This window comes from Onychomys torridus, chromosome 7 (genome assembly GCF_903995425.1).
Source record: "Onychomys torridus chromosome 7, mOncTor1.1, whole genome shotgun sequence".
In the NCBI taxonomy this organism is placed as follows: domain Eukaryota; kingdom Metazoa; phylum Chordata; class Mammalia; order Rodentia; family Cricetidae; genus Onychomys; species Onychomys torridus.
In genome coordinates this window covers 102,336,806-102,353,049 of record NC_050449.1, presented here as the reverse complement: position 1 = coordinate 102,353,049, position 16,244 = coordinate 102,336,806, and the positions used below count along the sequence as shown (strand labels likewise).

General features: G+C 43.1%; 1 protein-coding gene and 1 pseudogene across 14 annotated transcripts in view; one reads left to right on the top strand and one right to left on the bottom strand.

The window, feature by feature from the left end:
- Positions 1-12,118, bottom strand: part of Map4 (microtubule associated protein 4) — a 145,070-nt gene extending 132,952 nt beyond the window's left edge. For 3 of the 14 annotated variants that reach the window (XM_036191947.1, XM_036191957.1, XM_036191948.1), the window contains exon 1: positions 11,728-12,113. The gene's annotated coding sequence lies outside the window, so the exon portion shown is untranslated. Of the gene's footprint in view, positions 1-11,727 lie in introns of all 14 variants that reach the window. The other 11 variants (XM_036191956.1, XM_036191960.1, XM_036191952.1 and 8 more) reach the window with 9 other exon arrangements.
- A 2,905-nt stretch (positions 12,119-15,023) lies between these two features.
- On the top strand, positions 15,024-15,354 carry LOC118588064 (annotated as a pseudogene).
- The last annotated feature ends 890 nt before the right edge of the window (positions 15,355-16,244 follow it).

Below are 16,244 nucleotides of genomic sequence, written 5' to 3'. Positions count from 1 at the left end.
GCCATAAAACTTCAAAGAGAAAGGAAAAAAAAAAACTTTTCCAATAAATGGTGCAAGTACTCAAAAATAATATTTGAAACCCTGCCTCTCACCTAAACAAATTACTCAAAACAAGCCAATAGCAGGATTACAGGTTCACACCTGGAACCCACTAGGAATGCTAAAGCAGATGAGTATCAGTAGTTAAAGGAAGACTTACAATAAATTCAAATCAGCCAGAGTTCACAGGCTGGGGCTGGGAATGTAGTTGGTAGAGCACTTGACTACCATACAGGAAGCCCTAGGTTCAATCCTGGGACCATGTTGGCTCACATCTGTAATTTCAACAATACAGAGGCTGAAGCAGGAGGATTACAGTGAATTCAAGGCCAGTCTAGGATACAGAATGAGAAGGCTCAGGGCAGAAGGAAGAAAGGGAACAGAAGGGGGAAGAAAATGAGACTTTTTTTCTTTCAGCCAGGCATAGTGACACATGTAATGGCATCTGTAATCCCAGCAACTGGGAGGTAAAGAAAGGACAAATTAGTAGATAAAGATCAGCCTTGCCTACATAGCAAATCTTGGACAAACCTTAGCTACAAGAGACCCTGTCTAAAAAACTAAGAAAATTTTAAAAATGAAATTTTCTATAGAATGGGAAAAATACTTGCAAATCCTGCATTTAACAAAGGTTTTATGTGTAGAATATATAAAGAACTATTACAATTCGATAAAAAATCCAGAGCTTGGACTTTTGAATTATAACCTGTTTTTATGTTCAAGCTATCTGTGTATTATTTCTCCTGCAGTTGTACATAAAATGTTTTTACATTAAAAAAAGGACAAATACAATAGAATTGTAATTCATGAAATATATAAAATATACAAATTTATAGACAGAAAGATTAGACTCAAGTTATCTCAAGACAGAAAAAAGGAATATAGAGCAATTATTTCCTAAGTACAGAATCTGTTTTTGTGTGATGGAAAAGCTCCACAAACAGACAGTAGTATCAGGACCTATCATGAATGTAATAAATCAATACAATTAATGTAATTAATAAATATCATAAATATAGTTATTAAATTAATACTGCAAATGTAATCAATGAATACCACAAATGTAATTAATATCATGAGTATAATTAATGAATATCATGATTGTAATTAATATCTTGAATGTAATTCATGCCACTGAATTATGAACTTAAAAATGGTTATAATTGCAAATATTATGTTCATTTTTTTAAAAAAGGTGAAATGTAATCACCATTTATTATATGTATGTATAAAATTGAAGACAGCAATGTTTTAAAATTTTTTTTAAAAAGCAGGGTGGTGGTGGCAGCACACGCCTGTAATCCCAGCACTCGGGAGGCAGAGGCAGGTGGATCTGTGAGTTCGAGGCCAGCCTGGTCTCCAAAGCGAGTTCCAGGAAAGGCACAAAGCTACACAGAGAAACCCTGTGTCGAAAAATCGGAAAAAAAAAAAAAAAATTTAAAAAAAGAGATAAAAAGAAAAAAAAATCCGGGGCTGAAGAGACGACTTAGTAGCCAAGAACACCTGTTCTATAAGTTTAAGAACTTGAGTTTCTTTTTCTTTTCAATACCCAACTAAAACCTAAGCATGGCTGTGCTTACCTATAAACCCAGCACTGTTGGGCAGAGATTGGCATATTCTGGAAGTTTGTTATCAGCCAGCCTGGCCAAAATGCTGAATGAGCTTGAGGTTGGATGACAGTATCTCAAATGCATGCACCACACATACCACACACACCCACACAATAATAGACCTAACTCTAAATGGGCAAGAGGTTGGGAATATGCTCAGTGGTATAATTTATTTTACTTTTTATTAGATCATGCTTATTTTATGTGTAGGACTATTTGGCCTATATGTATGTATGTGCACTACATGAAAGTCTGATGCTCACAAATCAGGACAGGGCATCAGATCCCTAGAACTGGAGTTATGGATGGTTGTAAGTCAAGTGGTACAGTTCTTATTTAGCATGCACACAGGTCCAGATTTGACTCCTAGCATGGCAAAAAGAGGGAGAGAGCAAGAACAGGCAAGATGAATCAGTTGGGTAAAGGAGACAACCACCACGCCTAAAGACTTTCATTCTATCCCTGAGACTCACATGGCGGAGAGAGAAGGAAAGTAATCCTGCAAGTTGTCCTCCGGCCTCTATACACACACCATGACACACAGGCACATAAGTATGCATGCACAGAAACAGGCACACACAAACAAAATGTTTTTTTTTTTTTAAATCTGAACACATTTCTCCAGAGAATATACATAAATGATCAATAAACATTTTAGTCATCAGGAACATTTTAGTCATCAGGAAAACTAAACCCCAAATCATGAGATGTCACTTTATGCCCACTAGGATGCCTGTAATCCCAGCACTCGGGAGGCAGAGAGGCAGGTGGATCTCTGTGAGTTCGAGGCCAGCCTGGTCTACAGAGCTAGTCCAGGACAGCCTCCAAAGCTACAGAGAAACCCTGTCTCAAAAAAAAAAAAAAAAAACCAGAAAGATAATGCCAAGAATTCTGAGAGATGTAAGAGAACTGGAACCTTTATATACTGCTTTAGGAATACCAGTTGGGGATTTAGCTCAGTGGTAGAGCACTTGCCTAGCAAGCGCAAGGCCCTGGGTTCGATCCTCAGCTCAAAAAACAAAACAAAACAAAACAAACAAACAAACAAAACCCCATGGGGCTGGAGAGATGGCTCAGAGGTTAAGAGCATTGACTACTCTTCCAGAGGTCCTGAGTTCAATTCCCAGCACCCACATGGTGGCTCACAACCATCTGTAGGGAATACAAATGGCTACTTGTAAAAGAAGTTAGGCAGTTTCTCAAAAGGTTAAATGTGGTGATCATATGACCAAAATGAAAGCCAAGCAAAGCTATTCACACCTGTAATCCCAGTTACTCATGAGGCTAAAGTAACAGGATACCAAATCAAAGACCGGGCTTTGTAGCAAGACCATACTTGGAATTCACTCTGTAGACCAGGCTGGCCTCGAACTCAAGAGATTTGTCTGCCTCTGCCTCCCAAGTGCTGGGATCAAAGGCATGTGCCACCATGGCTTAACAAGGAAATTTTTTTTTTTCTCAGACAGGGTTTCTCTGTGTAACAACAGTCCTGTATGTCCTGGAATTCGATTTGTATAGACCAGTCTGGCCTCAAACTCAAGAGATTCACCTGCCTCTGCCTCCTAATTGCTGGGATTAAAGGAGTGCACCACCACCACCTGGCAAGGTAATTTTTTTAAATAAAGTAGAAACAATCCATGTGTCTATTTATAGATGACATTACAAAGAATACCCACATACTAGAATATCATTTTGGCATAAAATGAACTCATGCTACAGCACAGATAAACCTGAAAGCATTACACTAGCTGACAGGGTCATTTACCGTATTCACTTAGGTGTTACATGCAGAATCGTGGCAGGAAGACTAGCTGTTGCCAGGGCTTGGTCGAATGGGGAAGAACTGCTTGCGAGTGAGTATGGGGTTTCTTTGGGGGATGATCAAATGTTCTGGAATTAAGTAGTGGTGATAGTCACAGAATATTGTGTATACACCAAAACCCACCAAATTATACAATTTTAAATGGTGAGTTTTATATCTGTATTGCATCATCATGTTTTTTAAGTCAAATGACAAATCTGTGGAAACATATGGAAACCTGAGGAGTACTTACTTATTCCAGACTAGGATGAAAAGTGGTCAAAACTGCTTTCTAGCCAGCCAGGCAGACTGGGACTGCAACAAAGTCTGAGGTCAAACTCTCAGCAATACAACAAGTTATAGGCCAAGCAGAATTATGTAATAAAGCCATTTGAAAACACACAAACACCGGGGCTGTAGAAATGGCTCAGCAGTTAAGAGCACTTGTTCTTACAAAGGACGCCATGCATGCTTTCTATGCACGTTCCCTCTCTCTCCTCCTACCTCCCTCCCCCAACACACACACACACACACACACACACACACACACACACACCCCTGACATTGTTAGTTCTCTTTCTCTTCACCTCCTCCCTTAAACTCAGAAATCAGTTATTTGTCACCCTTAAATACTACCCGAAACAATACTTATTGCCCCAATTAACCACCATTCTTCCTATAAGAAAAATGACTCAGGGCTCTCTTGAATTCTCTCAAAGCATTTCTACGCCTGAAGGATAAAACAGGCTAAGCCAAATGAACTATATGACCAAGAATTTCAAACAGTCTAATAAAAAAGAATTCAGGATTCACCATTAGAGGAATCCCTTTTCTGAAGGGTCTCTACACTCCACTCTCACACCCACACCACTTATCCCCCAATTTCCCTTAAATTGTTATTGCTCTAGAATACACATATCCTCTTCAAAGCTTCATGGGGGAATGGGCATTAATTAGGCAGAAGATATAAGTATTACCCATATCTTGTCATTCTAAAGAATCAAGACAGATACGGTGTTGCATACTTGTAATCCCCAAACCTGGGAGGCTGGGGGAAAAAAATTAAAAGGTCAAGGTCAGCCTAAGCTAAATAACAAAACCCTGTCTCAAAATACCACAAACACACATACACATACTTCATAGCTACCATTTATAAACATCTAGCTGTATTTTCAGCTTTAATATGTAAAATATTTTAATCCTAAATTTACATACAAACAACAGTGGAAAAGAGAATCAAGGTCTCTTTTGGAAATATTCCCGAAAGCAATAAAGAGAAAATAAAGGATGAAATTAAGTTGAGCTCTAATTATATCCTATTAAGTTCTGATGTTGACACTAAGGTTTTTTGTTTTGTTTTGCTTTTTTGGTTTTGTGAGACAGGGTTTCTCTGTGAAAGAGTCCTGGTTGTCCTGCAACTCACTCTTTAGACCAGGCTGGCCTCAAACTCAGAGATCTCCTGCTTCTGCTTCCCACAGCCTGGCTGACACTGTTATTTTTAACCCCTCAAGTGAAAACTAGAAAAGAAAATGACAGTTATATAGACACCAAAAAGAAAACAAAGGCACAAAGTAATCTCAGCAGATTTTTAAAAGATTCCCTTACCACAGCATGGTATGGAGACCTGTAAATCCAGGACTTGGAAGGTGGAAACAGGAAGATCAGATGCTCAAGGCCCACCTTAGCTAAACAGCAAGTTCAAGATCAGTATATGATACGTAGGACCAAATAAATAAACAAATAAATAAAATAAAATAATTTAAGTTAAAAAATAAAAATGTTTTGTCAGGAGGCAGAGCCAGGCAGATCTCTGAGTTCGAGGCCAGCCTGGTCTACAGAGCGAGATCCAAGACAGACACCAAAACTATACAAAGAAACCCTATCTCAAAAAACCAAAAAAAATAAAAAAAATAAAAATAAAAATGTTTTAATTCCTTAGGACAATGGACATAAACTGGCAAAGAATATAAGAGTGTAAAAAGTCAAACAGTTCTGTTACCAGAATGGTCCAGCTGCATGTCTGGGCTGATGGTATCAAGAACATCAGCAATCCTGAACATCCGCAATGCTAAAAAAGAAGGCAAGGGCCAGGTCCTTATAAGGCCACGATCCAAATCATAGTCTGTTTTTTTCTTTTCTCTTGAGACTGAGTCTTACTACAAAGCCCTGGCTAGCCTGGAACTCCCTATGAAGATCCTGGAACTAATAGAGATCTGCCTACCACTGCTTCCCAATGCTGGGATTAAAAATGTACCATAGACAGGTGGATCTTTGTGAGTTCAAGGCCAGCCTGGTCTACAGAGTGAGTTCCAAGGACAGGCTCCAAAGCTAGAGAAACCCTGTCTTGGAGGGTGGGGGGAGTATACCATACCACACCTGACATTATTTTGTTTTTGTTTGGGGAGGGGGTGTTTTGTTTTGTTTAGACTGGGTCTTACTCTGTAGCTGAAGTTGGCTTGAAGCTCATTAGATAGCTCAAGCTGACCTCAGGCTTGCACCCATCTTCCCAACTAGGCATCTCAAATGCTCAAACGACAAGTATGAGGCACAATGGCTGGTTTTCATCATTGATGATTTTTGTGGTGTTTAAGCATAGTGTTCACTGAGAAATTTAAAGTAACTGGCAATCACAGAAAGGGAAATTTCTGTGAACTTCACAAGCAAGTTAAACAAGTATAGAATGATCAGCCCCAGGCCTAGGAAAACGGCAAAATATTATCCTATCTCATCAGTTTAGATTCAATGCACTGACAACCCCAGCTGACATCATTATCATGCACCAAGAAGCAGCAATATGAAAACACAAAGGAGGAGAAATCCTGGGATTTTTTTTCTTCCCTTTTTAAAATGAGATTTAGTCTATATGTATGCATACATGACACTCAAGTGTGATCATCAGAGCACAATTTTCAGGAGTCAATTCTCACCTTCCACCACACAGGCTCCAGGGATCATATCAAGCACCTTTTACTCACTGAGCTATTTCACAGGCCCCTTTTTTGTTTGTTTTTCTTTTAAGATTTGTTTTTTTATTTTATGTCTGAGTGTTTTGACTCCATGTATGACTTGTGTGCGTGCGTAGTGCCCACAAGAGGGCATTGGGTCCCCTAGAGCTAAAGTTACAGAGGAGTGTAAGCAGTCATGCGGATGCTGAGAACAAAACCTGGGTCCATCTGCAAGAACAGCAAATGCTATCATCCACTGAGCTGTCTCTCTAACCCCCTTTTTTAAAAATAAAGAACAGGTTTCATATAGCCCAGGTTGGCCTAGAATATACCATGTAGCTTACTTATGATGACTGAATTTCTGATTCTCTTGCTGGGATTACAGATGTGTCCCACCACGCCAGATTTATTGGGTGCTAAAAATGTAATCCTGTATACTAGTCAAAGTACTCTACTGAGCAACATCCCTAGTCCTGGGATTCACTCTCTAAGGATGTAAAACATCTATATAAGTAAAATGTTTTGGGGTTGGGGATTTAGCTCAGTGGTAGAACGCTTCCCTGGGTTCGATCCTCAGCTCCAAAAAAAGAAAAAAAAATGTTCCAATGGGGTAGGGGAGATCAAAAACACAAATACAGAAAGACAACAAAAGGACAAAGATGTGGCTTCATAGAATTTCTAAGGAAAAAAATGGAAATAAGCAATAAGTACCAAACAAGTATAAACTAGCATTGAAAATTAGCAAGATTGTCAAGAGTTGGCTCAGGAATTAAGAACACTTGTTGGTCTTGCAGAAGACCTGAGTTTGATTCTCAACTCCCACATGGCGGCTTAGAACTGAGTGTAACTGGGGCTCATGGGATCCAACAACCTCCATAGGCACCAAGAATTCAGACACACATGCAGACAATACATAATCATAAAATCTAACACAGTAAATAATAGTAAGTCTAACAAAAAGGAGCCAGGTGGTGGTGTCTCACGCCTGTAATCCCAGCACTCATGTGTTTGTTTTTGAGACAAGGTTTCTCTGTGTAGCCCTAGCTGTCCTCTCTCTATATAGACCAAGCTGGCCTGGAAATCTTAGAGATCCCCCTGCCTCTGCCTCCCAAATGCTGGGATTAAAGGCTTGCATCATCACCACCCATCTGAAAGAAAGAATTTTTAAATGGGACAAAATAAGCGTCTCTGACAAATTATAAAATGAATTTTAGTTTATTCATACAAATTTAATTTTGTTATACTGTATATATATTTCTACTTTCATTTGAGGTATTATGTTTACATAACTCATTTAGATTGTAATGAATGATTAAGAAATACAGATTAATAATTAGTCTTCTATGATAGTCAAACTTGTACCATGTTAGTTAAGTTTTCTAGGTATACATAGATATATTTCAGCTGGATAGGTAATCTTCAAACACTTCAAAGACCTACAGAATATGGCATTTAAAATGTTTTAAAAATTTAAACTGCTGGGCGGTGGTTGCGCATGCCTGTAATCCCAGCACTCAGGAGGCAGAGGCAGGTGGATCTCTGTGAGTTCGAGGCCAGCGTGGTCTACAGAGCTAGTCCAGGACAGGCTCCAAAGCTACAGAGAAACCCTATCTCGAAAAACCAAAAATAAATAAATAAATAAACAAACAAACAAACAAACAGACCAAAAAAAAAAGTCTGCAGTCAAAATTGAATCACCGAATTCAGAAACAAGTTAAGGAAAAATCAAATCTCTAGCTAAGGCTAAGCTGTAAGAAATCCCAAAGCTAGATATGGAGATATAACTGTGATATTCATAAGCAAGAAAAAATATGGCTTGAGTCCAGAAGCTCCAGACCAGCCTGGGCAACACAAGACCCCAATCTCAGGGGGAAAAGAGATTCCAGGTGCTTCCTTCGCTTGTCCCCAAACAATGGAAAATGACTTTACTGTAGACTGTAACCTTATTTGTATATTTGAGATTTTAGCACAGGCACACTGTTAAGCATATGAATAGATTTGATTTTAAACCTGGGAAGGGAGAGTATTGGGACACACCCCAAACTGGGTATGGTGACAGATACCCACAATCCTAGCATTTGAAAGGCTGACACATAGCCCAGCAGTGGTTATGTTATGCCTTTATATTCACGCCTTTAATCCCAGCACTCAGGAGGCTGACATAGGTGGATCTCTGAGTTGGAGGCCAGCCTGGTCTATAGAGGAAGTTCCGCCAACAGTCTGGTCTACACAGACAAACCCTACCATGAAGAAGAAAAAAAAAGGGGGGGGGGGGGGGGTCATGCCTTTAATCCTAGCACTTGGGAGGCAGAGCCAGGCGGATCTCTGTGAGTTCGAGGCCAGCCTGGGCTACCAAGTGAGTTCCAGGAAAGGCACAAAGCTACACAGAGAAACCCTGTCTTGAAAAACCAAAAAAAAAAAAAAAAATCTGAAAAACAGGCTTGAGAGATAGCTCAGAGGTTAAGACTAACTGTTGCTCTAGCAGAGGGCCCACGTTTGGTTCACAGCACTCACAGCCATCTGTAAACTCAGGTCTAAGGGAATCTAACCCCCTCCTTACTTCCATGGGCACCAGGCACACACATGGTGCACACAGAAACAAGCAAAACACTCTTATGCATAAAATTAAATCTAAAATAAAAATTTTAAGAATAATACAAGTTGCCGGCGCGGTGGTAGCGCAGGCCTGTAATCCCAGCACTCAGGAGGCAGAGGCAGGTGAATCTCTGTAAGTTTGAGGCCAGCCTGGGCTACAAAGCGAGTTCCAGGACAGCTTCCAAAGCTACAGAGAAACCCTGTCTCGAAAAACCAAAAAAAAAAAAAAAAAAAAAACCAAAAAAAAAAAAAAAAAATACAAGTCAGCCAGGCGGTGGTGGCACACGCCTGTAATCCCAGGAGGCAGAGCAGGCAGATCTCTGTGAGTTCGAAACCAGCCTGGTCTACAGAGATAGTCCAGGACAAGCTCCAAAGCTACAGAGAGACCCTGTCTCAAAAAAACCACTAATAGTAATAATAATAATATAAGTCTCCAGAGGCACAGGGAGATGGATCTCTGTGGGTTCAAAGACAGCCAGAGATAGAGAGACCCTGTCACTGATTTTTTAAAAAAATGATGCTGATAATAATAATGATGGGAAGGTCTAATGGCTCAATGAGTATACAAGCACTCACTGCCAGGCCTGAGGACTTGAGTTCAATACCCAAAAAGCACATGGTAAATAAAACTGACTCCCAAAGTGGTCCTTTAACCTCCACCCCACTCATGATGTGGCACACATACACACATACACACACACACACACACACACCAAATAAGTGTAAAAAATAAGCGAATAAAATACAATAAAAGACACACTCTTGCACTTTCCAACTTAGGAAAAGAAGGCAAACTCAACTAAACGTCAATAACTTGATTAAAATATCCCTGAGAACATTCACTGCCCTCATTCCAATACTATAGTCAACTGTTTTACTGATTAGACTACCAGGAACAATGGAGGTATTTTGGGCCAGTGGATAATTAAATCCAATTGTGTGCAAGGCATCAATACTTTCAACACTCACTGGAACCTGATTTACCAATCTGCTGAGTTTGCTTTGCATGAGTATATTCCCTTTGAGAGAGAGAGAGAGGGAGGGAGGGAGGACCCAAAGTACCTGGAAGGTGGTACTGGCTCAAAAAAAAAAAACAATAGCTTTAATCTCCTAATGCTAAATATGAAACGAGATTACAACTGAGATAAAAAAAAAATATATCACCTTTGAAAGGAAGTGGTATGGGCGATCAAACTCCATCAATTGAAAAGCCATCACCTGAACTCACTCCCATTCTAGAGAGTGGAGAAAAAGCAAAGTTACCAAGTTACAAGTATCTGCTGCACTGTACAGATAGATGGAGTTTCTTGCTTAGCAACTGTAGTGTTGTCTACCAAACACACAGCCTGTCATAGTTAGGACCTGACAACTGTTCACTCTTAATCCATGTGCTCAACTTGGACTCAGGATTGATTTATAAAAATAGCTGCTGCTGTTGCTGGTCTTTGAATCTCTGCGCCGATGACTGGGCAGTGTTACCCTATAGGCCTAGAGCAGCTGTATTTCCCTCACCACACCCATCGCTCTGCCTACCCAGCCAAGCTGCCGGCAACCGCCCCCCCCACCCGCTTGCCACCCTCCCGCCCCCCCATCTCTGCACTATACTATTCTCCCTCCTCCTGGGCTGAGTGAGCAAATTACAAGCACAAATATCCCCTGATGCAATGCCACAACCATCCCTGGGAAAGAGCAGAGGCAGTTGCCAAAAGCGCAGCAGTAGGGAAATGGGCGGGAGACACTCACAGGGAGCAAGAAACACTGCAGGGGCCCTGAGGAGAAATGCTCCAACAGGACTAGAGGAGGGAAAGGGGGATTCCAGGAGAAAGCTGGGTAACACTATTCTTCCCTGAGAAGTACAGCTACACCACCCCACCTCACCCCGGGAGAAGGAGTTCTGGATTCCTAACCCAAACCTGTCTGTGTGGGGGGAAATCAATCTCTTCCCCGAAAAGCAGCAAACGCACTCAATCCACACAATCATGGAGATAAGCAAAAGCTCTCAAGACACGCCCAGGAGGCAATCTCAACCAAAGCTGAACTCTGGCTCTAACAGTCCAAAAGAGCTCGCCCCGTGTGCTAAATAAACCACCATCTCTGCTCAGAATAACGTTTCCAACGGCCGCTGCTAGTCCTGCTCCCTAAGTTTCGAGGCTCTGCACCCTTGCAGTGACCCCTCTGCATTCCCCAAGCCAGACACGAGAAGCCCATCAGTCCCCAAACTGTGCGGGGGCCCACGCACACCAGGGCTGGAGTCCAGATCTGCCGACCACCCCTCAGCCCCACCCATAACCCCCAAACCCGCCACGCGGAGGCTCTCCTCGGTCCCCACCTCCGCTGACGCCCCTCCTGAAGCCTGGGGAAACGTCCCCGGCGCCCTTCTGCATCCCCCGAACCCCACCCAAGGCCCCAGGCTGTAGACGACCCGCGGTGCCTGGACTCGGCACATGCCCAGGCTGAGGCAAGCCGCTCGGCTCCACAGCACCAGACGCCCTGAAACAGGATCTCTTGGCCCGTCTCGCCCGCTACGGTCCCCTCGGAAGGCGCCACCGAGACTCAGAAGGTCACGCCCGCAGGCCCCCCGCCGGGCCCCCTCTCGCAGCCACCCCGGCGTCCGCAGGCGGGCAGCCACCGCCCTTCCCCGCCCCGGGCGGGACCTGCGGGGTCCCCAGCGGTCACCGGGAGAACCTAGGGCAGTGTCTCGGGGGACAGTGAGGAGGCCGACCTCACCAGCACTCACCTCACTCCGCCGCCAAGCCCAAGCCGGAGCCGCAGGAAGCCGGGAGAGGGCAGAGAGGAGCCGGGAGCAGCCGGGAGGAGCCGCGGGAGCCACAGAGCAAGCCGGAGGGGCGGGGCGCAGGGAGGTGGCCGCTTCCTCGTCGCCCTCTTGAAGGCCCGCACGAAGGCGGGGCGTCCCCACAACCAGCGGACGCCGCCTCGACCAATGGGCGCCACCGAGGGGCGGGCCAAAGCGCCGCGAGCCAATCCACGCCTGCCCCTGCGCCTCGCCCTCTCCGTGGAAGCGGCACGAGCGACGGACGGTTGGCGAGGCGCGCGTCGGAGGTCTAGGCTGCGGCTTCCTGCCCGCGAGGACCTCAGCGAAGGGCGAGCCTCAGGCCGCCTCCGCCGTTCTGAGATGGCCACTGCTTCCTTTTCCAGCAGGGAGGATGCTAGGGTCAGGCGCACACGGCCTGGGTGCGGGTGGGCCCAAGTGGGCCGCGGGCCCTGACTGGTGGGCTCTATGACGTCATCTGGGAGGGGCGCGGGGCGGGTCCTGGGCCCTCTGCCGCAGGGAACCCTGACGGGCAGCTCCCTAGAGCCGGCCTTGAAACGTGACTGGACCAGGTTGAGAAGGGACATTGTTTATTGCAAAACTGATTATATAGTTTGGCGTGTATTTAGTAACTTAATATCATGTTTCTTTTAGTTTTATTCCATTTAGTTACTTAAAAATCGCCTTTGGTTTTTTTTTTGGTTTTGATTTTTTGAGACAGAGGCTCACGCCATAGCACAGGCTAGCCTGAAATTCACCATCACCCACCTGCCTCAAAGTGATGGCATTCGTTCTGCCTCAAGCCTCCCGAATTCCTGGGAGCCTCCACACCCGGCTTAATTATCTCCTCCACTCCACCCTCTCCTTTTTTTTGAGACAGGGTCTGACTGTTTAATTCACATTATATTGCCTGCCGATAGTACTGGTCTGGAAAAAATAATGGTACTTAATCCTTTTGATTGCTTATTCTGTCTTCCAGATAGCAACACTAGCTCTTAATCACAACAATCCTATATGGTTAGGAAATAGATCCTCATTCCTGTTTATATTTTTGGTTGTGAGCCTGGCCACAGTTTAATCGTCTCTCCAGCCCTCCTCATTCCCTGTTTATGAAGGAGGGGACAGACAAGTTTAGTAACAACATAATGACAAAGCAGTATTTGCCTAGTGGGGCTTTAATTTCGGTAGCCAGGGGATAGGGTTGTAAACTCAGCCCTATAGAGGTTACTAGGAAGACTTGTTTAGGAAGCACAGCTGTGTTTTGTAGCTGTGTAGCCTTGAGGAGGCTAAGCTTCAATCTCCTCACTTATGAAAATTAGATAATAGATAATAGTCACTCTCAATAGAGTTATTAATAGGATGCCAGTGGCAAAATGCTGATGACCCATATTCCCTGTAAAATCTCAACACAGCCTAACAAATTGTGTAAACTTGTGGAAGACTCCTAAATCTGTTCCAAATCACTGTTGTGTAAGTTTCCTTTAATGTCGGAACTTTCCATCCTATAGGGAAGCTCCTTAAGCAGGAAGGTAAACAACTCAAAATAGCTTCAGGAAGTCCCTAAAACCAACCAGATTCACCAGGCTCCTCTCTGCCAGAATTCAGTGCTCCTCTCAGAAGACCAGAACCAACTTGCAAAAAAGAGTCTCAGAAGAGCAAAAGTTGCAAAGACCCTGAAATCAGCCAGACTGCCTAGAAAAGGTTTAGATCAGAGTTACCTGGAAAGAATACTCTCCAACCTGTTGAGTGGCCTGTGGGCTGGGCAGTGTTGTCCAGGAATCCCAGTTCTGTGAGTTGTCACACATGCTGGGGTGGGCCTTGGTGATGCAGCTGTCTTTGAGTCTTTTCTGCTCCTGTAAGTAACCCTTCTCTCGTATCCCTTCATATTCCTATAAGTAACCCCAATAAAATTTATTGTTTGACCAAGATGAACTTTGGTCTGCCATGAGTTCCCTATCTGGGGTGAGTGGACATGTGTTGCATCTCCCCAGGGAAAGTTTTGTCATTGATTTTAGCTGTAAATGGAGATGATAATTTCATGGGATCCATACTAATAACTCTCCTAGAGCTTGGCAGTGTTGGCACACACCTTTAATCCCATCACTGAGGAGACAGAGGCAGGCAGAGCTCTGAGTTCAAGGCCAACCTGATCTACAGAGCAGAACAGCCAAGACTACACAAAAAAACTCTGTCTCTAAAAATAAACAATAAGGGGGTTGGGGACTTAGCTCAGTGGTAGAGTGTTTGCCTAGTAAGCACAAGGCCCTGGGTTCGATCCTCAGCTCAAAAAAAAAAAACCATAACAATAATAATAATAATAATAATAATAATAATAACTATCCTAAAGTACATACATTGGTACTTAGTGGTCATGGTTCATGCTGAGCAGCAGTAGCACTCAGGAGGCAGAGCCAGGCAGATCTCTGTTAGTTCAAGGCCAGCCTGGTCTACAAATAGAGTTCCAAGACAAGCTCCAAAGCTACACAGAGAAACCCTGTCTCAAAAAACCAGTAATAATAATAAGAAGAAGAAGAAGCCAGGTGTGGTGGAGCATGCATTTTACCCTAGCCCTTGGAAGGCAAAGACAGGCAAATCCCTGAGTTGGAGGCCAACCTGGTCGGCAAAGTAAGTTCCAGGACAGCCAAGGATGTTACACAGAGAGAGAAATCCTGTTTCGAAAAACCAAAAATAAATAAATAAACTAATTAATAATAATAATAGAGGTAACAAAAAAACCAGTAGTCCATGCTTGTAATTCCAGCATTTAGAAATGAGGATGTTCATGAGACCTTGTATCAAACAAAAAAGTAAAGATTTGGTGGGAAAGATCCAGAACTATAGAGAACTAACTCTCTCTGTCTCTCTGTCTCTCTCTCTCTCTCTAACACACACATACAAACACACACACACACTCCAGCACACCCACATACACTCAACTCCAAGGAGAATGTAAGGAAACTAACAGTCATTTTTCCTAACATATATATAGTGCACCATTCTGTTAGATAAGCCACGCAGTGAGTAAGCACATTCACAAGGATACATTAAATGGATTTCCTAACTCAATGAAGTGGTACACACCTGCAATACCAGTACTCTGGAGGCAGAGACAGAAACTACTGAGTTTCAGGTCATCCTAGGCTCTAGGACAGGTTTGATTCCAGTCTGCACTACATAGCAAGACCCCATCTCAAAAAAAAAAAAAATTCTGGATCTTGGAGGCTGATCTTGGTTGGGAGCTGTCCCACACGTAAGGCAGGAAGATGGTGGCCACAAAGAAGACGAAAAAGTCTCTGGAGTCAATTCTAGGTTATGAAAAGTGGAAAGTACGTGCTGGGATACAAATAGACTGAAGATGATCAGACAGGGCAAAGTGAAATTGGTTATCCTCGCCAACAACTGCCAGCTTTGAGGGAATCAGAAATAGAATACTATGCCATGTTGGCTAAAACTGGTGTCCCTCACTACAGTAGCAATAACATTGAATTGGGCACAGCATGTGGGAAATACTACAGAGTATGCACACTGGCTAGCATTGATCCAAGTGATTCTGATATTATTAGAAACATGCCAGAACAGACTGATGAAAAGTAAACCAGGAAAGTTTTCCTTGATAAAACTTTACCAGAGCACCTTTAAAAAATTCTGGTTTGTTAACATTATTTCATATCAAGACTCTGGATTTTGTCTAATGCTGGATTTATTATCCTGAAAAATATAAAGTGTTAAAATGATTCTTCCTGGAGACTGAAGTAGCCAGTCCAAGACCTGTCTCAGACTCCATGACTACAATTGTCTTTGAGCCCATTTGAAGTCAGATGCCTAGAAAAGCTTAAAAGTGATAGAATCCACAGGGCAATGGTGGCACAAGCCTTTAATCCCAGCACTCTGGAGGCAGAGATAGGCAGATCTCTGTGAGCTGAAGGCCAGCCTGGTCTACAGAACTAGTTAGACAACAGCCAAAGTTACACAAACCATGTCTGGAGGCCTTGGAGATATGGCTCAGAGGTTGAGAGCACTGGCTGTTCTTCCAGAGGTCCTGAGTTCAATTCCCAGCAACAACATGGTGGCTCACAACCATCTACAATAAGAGATCTGGTACTCTCTTCTGGTCTGCACGCTGAACCCTCACTATATACATAATAAATAAATAAATCTTAAAAAAAGAAAATAATTTTAAAAAAAGAAAGAAAAAGAAACCTGTCTGAGAGGGGAAAAAAGTGTTAGGATCCTACATTCTCTTAATTAATAGATTCCCCATATTATGAGTGCCTAGGGTTAAGCCCAGGAAATCTCTTCTTTTTCTGTAAGACAGGATCTTACCATATATGTAGCTCTGGACTAGATTACCTATTTAGGCCAGGATGCTGTCAGATTCACAGAGATCAGCCTACCTCTGTATCCTAAAAGCTGGGATTAAAAGTGTATGCCACCTTAGGCCAGGGGTGGGGGAAATGGGGAGTTAGGGGGTGGGTGGCACATGC